Consider the following 11817-nt stretch of genomic DNA (forward strand, 5'->3'; position numbering starts at 1 on the left):
AATGAGCTCCTAAGCTAGGGTTAACAACCCCATTTGTAATCAAGTTTTTTTGGACCTACTCCAAATGAGCTGAATATTTTTTATTAACACCTATTCAATCTATATAGTGTAGATTCGAAGAATCACTATTTATTGAATTAATCTTTCTATTTTTACATTTTTTGAAACAAATATACTTTAATAGAAAACCATTAAAAACACATTTAAAATATGAAAATGGAAAAATAAGTTCAGATCCTTCTTATTCACTTTGAAATCAAGCTTTGGTGATTTTTTTAATTTCAAAAACCGAAGGGAACCCTACCTCCTCTCCTTGGTCTCTATGAAACGTTGTACGTGATAGCTCATATGCGTGAAGGTTTTTTCATGAAAATGTCCATAGACAAAGTTTATGATTTCTAGTGGGTAACATGTCACACAAGACAATATTGTGCGCAGGTTTTATATATTTTTTAATTTTTTAATTAATGGTGCTCATTTGACCTCGATCGTGCTAGCTAGGTTTTTTTTTGTAAAGTATTTTTCCTCGTTAGTGTGTGATGTCGACTACACAACCTTCTTCTTGTAGATGATTTTGGGCCTCCAAGTGCAGAGGTTTGTAGGACAGTAGCAAATTTCCCTCAAGTGGATGACCTAAGGTTTATCAATCTGTGGGAGGCGTAGGATGAAGATGGTCTCTCTCAAACAACCCTGCAACTAAATAACAGAGAGTCTCTTGTGTCGCCAACACACCCAATACAATGTTAAATTGTATAGGTGCACTAGTTCGGCGAAGAGATGGTGATACAAGTGCAATATGGATGGTAGATATAGGTTTTTGTAATCTGAAATAATAAAAACAGCAAGGTAACTAATGATAAAAGTGAGCACAAACGGTATTGCAATGCTTCGAAACAAGGCCTAGGGTTCATACTTTCACTAGTGCAAGTTCTCTCAACAATAATAACATAACTGGATCATATAACTATCCCTCAACATGCAAAAAAGAGTCACTCGAAAGTCACTAATAGCGGAGAACAAACAAAGAGATTATTGCAGGGTACGAAACCTCCTCAAAGTTATCATTTCTGATTGATCTATTCAAGAGTCCGTAGTAAAATAATACGAAGCTATTCTTTCCGTTCGATCTATCATAGAGTTCGTACTAGAATAACACCTTAAGAAACAAATCAACCAAAACCCTAATGTCACCTAGATACTCCAATGTCACCTCAAGTATCCGTTGGCATGATTATACGATATGCATCACACAATCTCAGATTCATCTATTCAACCAACACAAAGTACTTCAAAGAGTGCCCCAAAGTTTCTACCGAAGAGTCAAGACGAAAACGTGTGCCAACCCCTATGCATAAGTTCACAAGCTCACTAAACCCGCAAGTTGATCACCAAAACATACATCAAGTAGATCACGTAAATATCCCAGTGTCACCACAGATAAGCACATGCAAGACATACATCACGTGTTCTCAAATCCTTAAAGACTCAATCCGATAAGATAACTTCAAAGGGAAAACTCAATCCATTACAAGAGAGTAGAGGGGGAGAAACATCATAAGATCCAACTATAATAGCAAAGCTCGCGATACATCAAGATCGTGCCAAATCAAGAACACGAGAGAGAGATCAAACACATAGCTACTAGTACATACCCTCAGCACCGAGGGTGAACTACTCCCTCCTTGTCATGGAGAGCACCGGGATGATGAAGATGGCCACCGGTGAGGGATCCCCCCTCCCGTAGGGTGCCGGAACAGGGTCCCGATTGGTTTTTGGTGGCTACAAAGGCTTGCGGTGGTGGAACTCCCGATCTAGGTTTGTTTTTGGAGGTTTGGGTATTTATAGGAGGTGTTTGGCATCGAGAACAAGTCAGGAGGACCCACAAGGTGTCGATGAGGCAGGGGGCGCGCCCTAGGAGGGTGGGCGCGCCCTCCACCCTCGTGGGCCCCACGAGCCTCCTCTCCAATAACTCTTTATTCTAGTATTTTTTATATTTTCCAGAAAAACTCTCCCTTGATTTTCAGCACATTCTGAGAACTTTTATTTCTGCACAAAAACAACACCATGGTAGTTCTGCTGAAAACAGCGTCAGTCCGGGTTAGTTCTAACCAAATCATACCAAAAGCATGTAGAAATATTATAAACATGACATGAATACATCAAAAGTTATAGATACGTTGGAGACATATCAAACATCCACAAGCTTCATTCCTGCTCGTCCTCGAGTAGGTAAATGATAAAAACAGAATTTTTGATGTGGAATGCTACCTAACATAATTATCAATGTAATTTTCTTTATTGTGGCATGAATGTTCAGATCCAAAAGATTCAAGACAAAACTTTAAATATTGACATAAAAATAGTAATACTTCAAGCATGCTAACCAAGCAGTTTATGTCTTATCAAAATAACATAGCCAAAGAAAGGTTATCCCTACAAAATCATATAGTTTGGCCATGCTTCATTTTCATCACACAAAATGCTCCCATCATGCACAACCCCGGTTTCAGCCAAGCAATTCATTCATACTTTTTAACGCGCTTCAGCCTTTTCAACGGTCACGCAATTCATGAGCGTAAGCCATGGACATAGCACTATGGGTGGAGTAGAGTATGATGATAGGGATTATGTGAGAAAAAAGAAGGAGGAAGTCTCACATTGACGCGGCTAATCAACGGGCTATGGAGATGCCCATCAATTGATGTCAATACGAGGAGTAGAGATTGCCATGCAACGGATGCACTAGAGCTATAAATGTATGAAAGCTCATCAAAAAGAAACTAAATGGGTGTGCATCCAACTTGCCTGCTCAGGAAGACCTAGGGCATTTTGAGGAAGCCCATCATTGGAATATACAAGCCAAGTTCTATAATGAAAAATTCCCACTAGTATATGAAAGTGACAAAATAAGAAACTCTCTATCATGAAGATCATGGTGCTATTTTGAAGCACAAGTGTGGAAAAAGGATAGTAACATTGTCCCTTCTCTCTTTTTCTCTCATTTTTTTGGTGGGCTTCTTTGGCCTATTTTTTTGGGCTTCTTTGGCCTCTTTTATTTTTCATAAAGTCCGGAGACTCATCCCGACTTGTGGGGGAATCATAGTCCCCATCATCCTTTCCTCACTGGGACAATGCTATAATAATGAAGATCATCACACTTTTATTTACTTACAACTCAAGAATTATAACTCAATACTTAGGAAAAAATATGACTCTATGTGAAGGCCTCTGGCGGTGTACCAGGATATGCAATGAATCAAGAGCGACATGTATGAAAGAATTATAAAGGTGGCTTTGCCACAAATACGATGTCAACTACATGATCATGCAAAGCAATATGACAATGATGGAGCGTGTCATAATAAACGGAACGGTGGAAAGTTGCATGGCAATATATCTCGGAATGGCTATGGAAATGCCATAATAGGTAGGTATGGTGGCTTTTTTGAGGAAGATATAAGGAGGTTTATGTGTGATAGAGCGTATCGTATCACGGGGTTTGGATGCACAGACGAAGTTTGCACCAACTCTCAAGGTGAGAAAGGGCAATGCACGGTACTCTAGAGGCTAGCAAATTGCGGAAGGGTAAGAGTGCGTATAATCGATGGACTCACATTAGTCATAAAGAACTCATACTCTTATTGCAAAAGTTTATTAGTCCTTGGAGCAAAGTACTACTACGCATGCTCCTAGGGGAAGGGTTGGTAGGAGTTAACCATCGCGCGATCCCGACCTCCACTCATAAGGAAGGCAATCAAAGAACACCCTATGCTTCAAATTTGTCACACAACGTTCGCCATAATTGCATGCTACAGCACTTGCCAATTTTAACACAAGTATTTCTCAATTTCATAATTACCCAACTAGCAAGACTCTAACATTACCACCTTTATATCTCAAAACAATTATCAAGTATCAAATTTATCATAGTGTTTAATGCACTCCATATGAAAGTTTTTATTTTACCCAACTTGGATGCCCATCATATTAGGACTAATTTTATAATCAAAGAAAATTACCATGCTGTTCTAAAAGACTCTCAAAATAATATAAGTGAAGCATGAGAGTTCATCTATTTCTTCAAAATAAAACCACCTCGTGCTCTAAAAGATATAAGTGAAGCACTAGAGCAAACGACAAACTACTCTGAAAGATATAAGTGAAGATCAATGAGTAGTTGAATAATTATGCAACTATGTGAAGACTCTCTAACATTTAAGAATTTCAGATCTTGGTATTTTATTCGAACAACAATCAAAACAAAATAAAATAAAATGACGCTCCAAGCAAAACACATATCATGTGGTGAATACAAATATAGCTCCAAGTAAAGTTACCGATGAATGAAGACGAAAGAGGGGATGCCATCTGGGGCATCCCCAAGCTCAGGCTCTTGGTTGTCCTTGAATATTACCTTGGGGTGCCTTGGGCATCCCCAAGCTTAGGCTCTTGCCACTCCTTATTCCGTAGTCCATCGAATCTTTACCCAAAACTTGAAAACTTCACAACACAAAACTTAACAGAAAACTCGTAAGCTCCGTTAGTATAAGAAAATAAATCACCACTTAGGTACTGTTATTAACTCATTCTAAATTCATATTGGTGTAATATCTACTGTATTCCAACTTCTCTATGGTTCATACCCTCCGATATTATTCATAGATTCATCAAAATAAGCAAACAACACATAGAAAACAGAATCTGTCAAAAATAGAACGGTCTGTAGCAATCTGTAACTCTCGAATACTTCTGTAACTCCAAAAATCCTACCAAATTAGGAAAACCTGAGACATTTGTGTACCAATCCAGAGAAAAAATAATTAGATCAAAATCACGTTTCTGTGAATCATCAAAACTAATTTACTGGGTGCAAAAGTTTTTGATTTTCAGCAGGATCAACACAACTATCACCGTAAGCTATCCTAAAGGTCTTACTTGGCACTTTATTGAAGCAAAAGCTATAAAACATGATTACTACAGTAGCATAATCATGTGAACACACAAAAACATTAAAGGTAAATATTGGGTTGTCTCCCAACAAGCGCTTTTCTTAATGCCTTTTAGCTAGGCATGATGATTTCAATGATGCTCGCATAAAAGATAAGATTTGAAACATAAAGAGAGCATCATGAAGAATAATACTAACACATTTAAGTCTAACCCACTTCCTATTCATAGGGATTTTGTGAGCAAACAACTTATGGGAACAATAATCAACTAGCATAGTAAGGCAAAACAAGCATAACTTTAAAACTTTAAGCACATAGAGAGGAAACTTGATATCATTGCAACTCCTACAAGCATATATTCCTCCCGCATAATAATTTTCAGTAGCATCATGAATGAATTCAACAATATAACTAGCACATAAAGCATTCTTTTCATGATCTACTTGCATAGAAATTTTACTACTCTCCACATAAGCAAATTTATTCTCATCAATAGTAGTGGGAGCAAACTCAACAAAATAACTATCATGTGAAGCATAATCCAATTGAAAATTAAAATCAAGATGACAAGTTTCATGGTTATCATTGTTCTTTATAGCATACATGTCATCACAATAATCATCATAGATAGGAACTTTATTCTCATAATCAATTGGAACCTCTTCCAAAATAGTGGATTCATCATTAAATAAAGTCATGACCTCTCCAAATCCACTTTCATAATTATCATAATAATATTCAACATCCTACAAAATAGTGGGATCATTACTTCCTGAAGTTGACACTCTTCCAAACCCACTTTCATCAATATAATCATCATGAATAGGAGGCATGCTTTCATCATAATAAATATTCTCATCAAAACTTGGGGGACAAAAAATATCATCTTTGTCAAACATAGCATCCCCAAGCTTGTGGCTTTGCATATCATTAGCATCATGGATATTCAAGGAATTCATACTAACAACATTGCAATCATGCTCATCATTCAAATATTTAGTGCCAAACATTCTAATGCATTCTTCTTCTAGCACTTGAGCACAATTATCGAAATCCTTATTTTCATGAAAGATATTAAAAGGATGAAGCATATGAGGCACCCTCAATTCCATTTTTTTAGTTTTCTTTTTATAAACTAAACTAGTTATAAAACAAGAAACAAAAAGATTCGATTGCAAGATCTAAAGATATACCTTCAAGCACTCACCCCCCCGGCAACGGCGCCAGAAAAGAGCTTGATGTCTACTACACAACCTTCTTCTTGTAGACATTGTTGGGCCTCCAAGTGCAGAGGTTTGTAGGACAGTAGCAAATTTCCCTCAAGTGGATGACCTAAGGTTTATCAATCCGTGGGAGGCGTAGAATGAAGATGGTCTCTCTCAAACAACCCTGCAGCCATAACAAAGAGTCTCTTGTGTCCCCAACACACCCAATACAATGGTAAATTGTATAGGAGCACTAGTTCTGCGAAGAGATGGTGATATAAGTGCAATATGCATGGTAGATATAGGTTTTTGTAATATGAAAATAAAAAAAATAGCAAGGCAACTTATGATAAAAGTGAGCACAAACGGTATTGCAATGCTTCGAAACAAGGCCTAGGGTTCATACTTTCACTAGTGCAAGTTCTCTCAACAATAATAACATAACTGGATCATATAACTATCCCTCAACATGCAACAAAGAGTCACTCCAAAGTCACTAATAGCGGAGAACAAACGAAGAGATTATTGTAGGGTATGAAACCACCTCAAAGTTATCCTTTCTGATCGATCTATTCAAGAGTCCGTAGTAAAATAACATGAAGTTATTCTTTCCGTTCGATCTATCATAGAGTCCGTACTAGAATAACACCTTAAAACACAAATCAACCAAAACCCTAATGTCACCTAGATACTCCAATGTCACCTCAAGTATCCGTGGGCATGATTATACAATATGCATCACACAATCTCAGATTCATCTATTCAACCAACACAAAGTACTTCAAAGAGTGCCCCAAAGTTTCTACCGAAGAGTCAAGACGAAAACGTGTGCCAACCCCTATGCATAAGTTCACAAGCTCACTAAACCCGCAAGTTGATCACCAAAACATACATCAAGTAGATCACGTGAATATCCCATTGTCACCACAGATAAGCACATGCAAGACATACATCAAGTGTTCTCAAATCCTTAAAGACTCAATCCGATAAGATAACTTCAAAGGGAAAACTCAATCCATTACAAGATAGTAGAGGGGGAGAAACATCATAAGATCCAACTATAATAGCAAAGCTCGCGATACATCAAGATCGTGCCAAATCAAGAACACGAGAGAGAGATATCAAACACATACTACTAGTACATACCCTCAGCCCCGAGGGTGAACTACTCCCTCCTGGTCATGGAGAGCACTGAGACGATGAAGATGGCCACCGGTGAGGGGCCCCCCCTCTAGCAGGGTGCCGGAACAGGGTCCCGATTGGTTTTTGGTTTCTATAGAGGCTTGCGGCGGCGGAACTCCCGATCTAGGTTTCTTTCTGGAGGTTTGGGTATTTATAGGAGGGTTTGGCATCGAGAACAAGTCAGGAGGACCCATGGGATGTCCATGAGGCAGGAGGGCGCGCCCCACGGGGGTGGGCACGCCCTCCACCCTCGTAGGCCCCACGAGCCTCCTCTCCGGTAACTCTTTATTCCAGTATTTTTTATATTTTCCAGAAAAAATCTCCGTTGATTTTTAGCACATTCCGAAAAAATCTCGGTAGTTCTGCTGAAAATAGCGTCAGACCGGGTTAGTTCTAACCAAATCATACCAAAAGCATGTAGAAATATTATAAACATGGCATGAATACATCAAAAATTATAGATACATTGGAGACGTATCATTTTGTCTTATAAAACGACGCCACCAAAGGTTTCATATTTTTTCGATTATTTTTCAATTAGTTATGCTGAGTCAAAGCCTTGGAAACCCCGTTGACCAGCTCAAAACCCCTCTAAACCCTGCGGGGTTTCGCCTAACCCTAGCTCCGAACGTCAGCCGTCCGATCATACCCTAGCGCCAAGCGACAACCCTCGGATGTGGTCTTTTAGAAGGAATTTCGAGGGCAGGCTGCGTGCAGGGTCCGCGTCGTTGGATCACATGGACGGCTCCGCATCGTTGGATCGTTGGGTGATCTGCGAGACTTGTTGGTTCTGCCTCCCCTTTCTTTTGCTGCTTATTCTGCGATGACGAGAGGAGCCACTCCTCTGCTTCTTCTTCTCCGGCGACGAGAGGAGCCACTCCTCTACTTCCTCTTCTCCGGCGACTATGGGCGATATGTCAAGCTCCACTTAAGCCTCCCGCCCCTCGTGGACCCAATATGGTCCACTTCCCATGGAGCAATGTCCCGACTGCCCATGCAGCGCGCCACTGATACGGTTGACTTTGAAGGAGGTCAAGAATGGCAACTATGTGCGCGAGTTCGTGAAATGTGAGAGCAAGCCAGAGGGATTGGTTAGATCTCGTGATTTTTTTTCTGATTTCTTTTTCTATTTGCTTTTAATTCTTTTTCGATCTGGGATTTAGGGTTCATGTTTTCGTTTCAGATCGTGAAGAAATGCTCACATTTTGAATGGCTGGATGACTACGTTAAGCGGATTCAATTCAATGGGGCCCGAACCCGGGAGCTCAATCTGCCGTCAGCACCAACAAATTTGGTCTCTGAAAGTGCTGTTCTGACAGTTGGGGATGCAGATCTGAAGGGGGAATTAAACAAGATGAACAAGAACTTGAACCAGATGATTCAATTGAACAAGCAGGCAAATCTGATAGCTTTAGGATTTTATCCCTTTTATTTTTGTGTAGTTGCTCTAGGATTTTGCTTACTTGCTGGTCATCACTCGTTAGAGATGTTGTTAGTGTGGTGTCATGTGCTCTAGGATTTGGTTAAATTTGTGGATCATGTGCTATATGATTTGCTTAAATTTGTGGATCATGTGATCTATGCTCTGTGTTGCTTAATTATGTGCTCTCTGCTAAGTGTTGCTTAATTTGTGGATCATGTCACTTTGTACACTTTTAGTTTCTTTAGTTTCGTCAAACAACACCGACCGCAGAAGAAAAAAACGTAGTTCTAGGGCCCAAACTGAAACCCTTGAAACTAAGCTCTGGTTGGGCTGTCTCATTGTGTTGAGTGTCGAAGGCCCACAAAGATAAAAGAGGCCTAGAAAATAGTGCATGCGCTGGCTCTATTTTTTTCCTTGATTATTGCCATGGTAAATCCAATTATTGCCATGCCGAACATAAATACTTCCTCCTTCTCAGTTTTATAGGACATGCACGTAGTTTTAGGTTTACAATTTAACTAGCTAAATATGTATTATATGTGATGAAAAATATATGTTTAGAAACTACATCCGCTTAAATATCTAGTGATATATTTTTGGTGACACATTACACATATTTAATTAGTCAAATCGATGACCTAGAACCACACGCATGCCCTATAAACTGAGACAGAGGGAGTAGTGCATATGGTAAATCGATTTATTGTTGGACTTGCCCATGTCAAATTTATTTGTACATGTCATGGAAATTTCCTTCTGTATATAGTCTACGACACAACACTTAAATTTTTGGGTCCCTTAATTTTTTGAGAGCATGTCAGACTTAATTACGTAGATCATGATATCCATCTGAAACCACGTCTAAAATAAAGTCCGGTGGCACCATTAGCCACCATATCCATCTAGAGATCATGTCTAGGGATCGGCTACAACACCATATCCATCTACAGAGCATGTCTATGGCTCGTCTACGGCACCATATCCATCTGCCGATATCTCATGTAGCAAGCATACATCCATAACATAGAAAGTAGAAACCATAGCATACTTCTTACATAAAACATAGGGTGCCCTAACCCATAGCATAGGCCACAAACTACACAAAAGTTAGCTTGTTTTTGTTCATACAATATACGGAATAGGGCCACCAACAATTCAAAAAAAATAGCTGGTTTTCATTGAGGGATACCCTTTCGTTGATTGATTTAGCAGAAGGGCTCGTGTACAACACCATATCCGTCTAGCGATATCTCACGTCAAATAACATAGAAATAGCAAGCAAAACACATATAACCAACGACATATCAAATAGGATCAAATGAAGGTAGCAAGCATAACATAGTTCTTAAGGGACAACATGACAGAGATTAAAAGTTCACGGTACAACCAACGACATAATAAGATAGAAATATATAAAAGATAAAAAGCCCTAACACCCTAGGGCAAGACAAGCTCACGAGACTGGGCCTTCACCACCATCTTCACCGCGCCTCCTCTTCATCGTTCCTCCTCTCCATGCCATCCTGGCCGATGTAGTAGGGGAGGCTGTGCATACCGCCGCGGGTGGGGAAGATGCAGTCGAAGTTTGTGAAGATGTTGTGGGTTGTGAATGCGATCAATTCACATCCACACCAAAACACCTTGCCGAGGAGGTAGTACACATCAAATATGTTGGTGAAGGTGACGGTGAGCCCTATCGGCGGAGTCCTGGAGTTTGGACGCACTTCCTCAAGTCGGAACATCACCGGCGAGCCCGCCGGGAGGTCGGCGAAGCCCGCACGGAGGAACCACTCGGCAAACCCCCTTGCACCCCTACAACATGAGAACACCGACACGTGGGAGCTCGAAGGTGGGGCCATTGTACTGCATCCTCGCCTTGCTTTGAGAGTGCCCTGGGTTTGGGTGAAGAAGAGAAGGGGGCGGCGCAAATTGATGTGTGGAGAATAGGTTGAGGGGTGGTGGTTTAAATAGGGAAAGGGGAAGGGAAGGGGAGTGGCACCGGCCGCGCTTTGGATTTGCTATGATCAAACGAGTCGCGTCGATCGATATGCCACTTTAATTGCCAACAGGTTTTAATTGCCACGTTGAATAGATGCGAGTGGATCGAAAAGTGTGAAACAACGCTCTACATCGAGGAGACACGCATGCAAGATATTACGAACCAGCGGCAGCAACCATCCCTGCGTCCGTGCTGGCTCGCATGAAAAAGAGGCCGGTCAGCGCATCGTGGTGGCGGGCAGCGGCGCATGCAGGTAGGCTAGCTACATGCGTGCATGCATAACATGCTTCTGTCATTGCATCGCATGCATGGCCCAACATTGTAACCATGGCCCAACGGGCTAACAGCGGCACCGTCCGCCGCGACCCCACTCATCAGGTCCAACGGGCGACACAGTCAGCGCGGCCCCACTCGTCAGATTTAACGTCAAAGCACTAACCCAACGACATCCACCGTTTATTACCAGTTCCGACGTCAAAGCACAGTCAGCGCGGCCCCACTCGGGCAAGGGAGTGGGGAAAAGTGAGAAAAAGTTAAGAGCGTGGGGATGAATGAGTATGGCTAAGGAATCAGGGGCACAGATGTAAAAAAACCTAATGTCTACTACACAATTTATTCCTGTAGACTCGTGTTGGGCCTCCAAGCGCATAGTTTTCTAGGACAGTAACAATTTTTCCTCAGGTGGATGACCTAAGGTTTATCCATCAGTGGGAGGCGTAGGATGAAGATGTTGGGGAACGCGGTAATTTCAAAATTTTCCTACGATCACGCAAGATCTATCTAGGTGATGCATAGCAATGAGAGGGGAGAGTGTGTCCACATACCCTCATAGACCGAAAGTGGAAGCCTTTCAATAACGCGGTTGATGTAGTCGAACTTCTTCGCGATCCAACCGATCAAGTACCGAACGTACGACACCTCCGCGTTCATTACACGTTCAGCTAGATGACGTCCCTCATGCTCTTGATCCAGTTGAGGACGAGGGTGAGTTCCGTCAGCACGACCGCATGGCGACGGTGATGATGATGCTAATGGCGCAGGGCTTCGCCTAAGCACTAC

The sequence above is a fragment of the Triticum aestivum genome, chromosome 5B (assembly GCF_018294505.1).
Source record: "Triticum aestivum cultivar Chinese Spring chromosome 5B, IWGSC CS RefSeq v2.1, whole genome shotgun sequence".
NCBI lineage: Eukaryota > Viridiplantae > Streptophyta > Magnoliopsida > Poales > Poaceae > Triticum > Triticum aestivum.